The following is a 2,273-nucleotide window of genomic DNA, read 5'->3' on the forward strand; positions in this document are numbered from 1 at the left end:
CAGATGCTGCCTGAGCCACTGAGTATTTCCCACATTTTCGGTTTCTATTTCAGATTTTGAGCATCTTCAGTTTTTTGACTTCCAATTACATTTAACATCCTGGCCAATATATATCACCAAATCGACAGCCTAACACAAATTCTTGGGTCACAGAGAGAAATGAGAACATTAAATTAAGAAATAGAGCCAGGAGTAGCCCATTTAGCCTCTCGCACCTGCTCCACCATTTTATAAAATCACGGCAAATCTTTCCAAGGGCACCAGGACAGACATCAGCTGTCAGGGGGAGACCACAGGATCAGTGAATGAGGCTTTGTGGTCCTCCCAGAACCAGCTGCTCTTTCTGCAGGAGGAACCATCCATGGCCAGGTGTTACGGTTCTATGGTTTATCTCCAGCCTCTTTCTTCTACTGAGCCTATAGTACCCAATTTACTTAGTATCTAAAACTCTACAAATCTGTCTTGAATATTCTCAGTGACTGAGCCTCCGAAGCTCTGCTGGATTAAGAATTCACTCTGGGTGAAGAATGTTTTTCTCATTTTTGCCCTGAATCCTTATACGGGGCAGAACATTCCTTCCGCCAACGAGTCCACACTGACCATCAAGGACCCATTTATACTAATCCCATTTTATTCTCCCAGATTCTATTCGTCTCCCACACACCAGGGGCAATTTACAGCAGCCAATTAACCTGCCAACCCGACGTCTTTAGGATGTGGGAGGAAACCCTATAGAAGTTTCGAAGATTATGAGAGGTATAGATAGAGTAGACATCCGGTGTCTTTTTCCCGGGGTCGAAATGTCTAATACTAGAGGACACGCATTTAAGGCGAGAGGGGGAAGGTTCAAAGGAGATGTGGGGGGCAAGTTTTGTTTACACAGAGAGTGGTGGGTGCCTGGAATGTGCTGCCAGGGGTAGTGGTGGAAGCAGGTAGGATAGTGGCATGTAAGAGGCTTTTAGATAGACACATGAATATGCAGGAATGGAGGGATATAGATCATGTGCAGGCAGAAGAGATTTAGTTTAATTTGGCATTATGTTGGCACAGGCATTGTGGGCCGAAGGGCCTGTGCCTGTGCTATAAAACTAGAGCAGCTGGGGGAAATCCATGCAGGGAGAACATGCAAACTCTACACAGACAGTACCCAAGGTCAGGATCAAACCTGGGTCACTGGTGCTGTGAGGCAGCAGCTCCACTGGCTGCATCACTGAGCCACCCCTGGTGTCATACACCCCAGCCCAGAGGAACATCAACCCTGCATCTATTCTCTAGGAATGTTGTTTGCTACCATGAGATCGCCACTCATTCTTCTAAACTCCGGAGAGTACAGGCTCTGTCTGCTTAATCTCTCCTCACTGGGCAATCTCCTCCATCCCAGGAATCAGTCTGGTGAACTCCCTCCATCATAAGTGCATTCTTTCTTAGTTAGAGTCATGGAGTCATACAGCACGGAAACAGGCCCATCAGCCCAACAGGCCCATGCTGGCCAAGATGCCCATCTAAGCTAGTCCCATTTGCCTGCATTTGGCCCATATCCTTCTAAACCTTTCCTATCCATGAGCACATTTACTAAAATTGTAATGATACAGAGAAGATTAGCATGCCCCCTGCTCAAGGATGACACGCAAATTCGTGAAGCGTTCCATTTTTTTTGTGGGCAGGCATGGTAGCATAACGTTATTACAGCGCTAGCAACCCGGGTTCAATTCCGGCTGCTGTCTGTAAGGAGTTTGTACGTTCTCTCCATGTCTGCGTGGGTTTCCTCCGGGTGCTCCGGTTTCCTCCCATATGCCAAAGGCGTACACGTTAGGAAGTTGTGGGCTATGTTGGCACCGGAAGTGTGGCGACACTTGCGGGCTGCCCCCAGAACACTCTACGCAAAAGGATACATTTCACTGTGTGTTTCGATGTACATGTGACTAATAAAGAAATCTTATCTTATCTTACCTGTCCAACTGTCTTTTAAAAGTTGCGAGGCCAGACCTGTGTGGTCCCATCAGGATCTGAGATAATTACAATAATTACTTCATTGCATCTGTGGGAGCTTACCGTGCATTTCTTACATAGTATTGACTACACTTCACAAGTACTTCATATGCTGAAAGTGCTTTGGGACCTGCTACCATTTATTAGCTGAGGCATAAAAAGTAAGAACAGGGAGGTTATGTTGGAACTGTGTACAGTTCTGGACATCCCATAATGGGAAAGGTGCAATTACAACGAACAGGGTGCAGAAGAGATTTATAAGAATATTGCTGGGACTTGAAAAT

The 2,273-nt window shown here is 46.1% G+C and overlaps 1 non-coding gene across 1 annotated transcript; it reads left to right on the forward strand.

Annotated features, from left to right (window-relative positions):
• Positions 1-1,550: 1,550 nt before the first annotated feature.
• On the forward strand, positions 1,551-1,655 carry LOC127578966 (U6 spliceosomal RNA). The gene has a single exon (XR_007957606.1). It is a non-coding gene; the product is annotated as a U6 spliceosomal RNA (small nuclear RNA).
• The last annotated feature ends 618 nt before the right edge of the window (positions 1,656-2,273 follow it).

This window comes from Pristis pectinata, chromosome 1 (assembly GCF_009764475.1).
Source record: "Pristis pectinata isolate sPriPec2 chromosome 1, sPriPec2.1.pri, whole genome shotgun sequence".
Lineage (NCBI taxonomy): Eukaryota > Metazoa > Chordata > Chondrichthyes > Rhinopristiformes > Pristidae > Pristis > Pristis pectinata.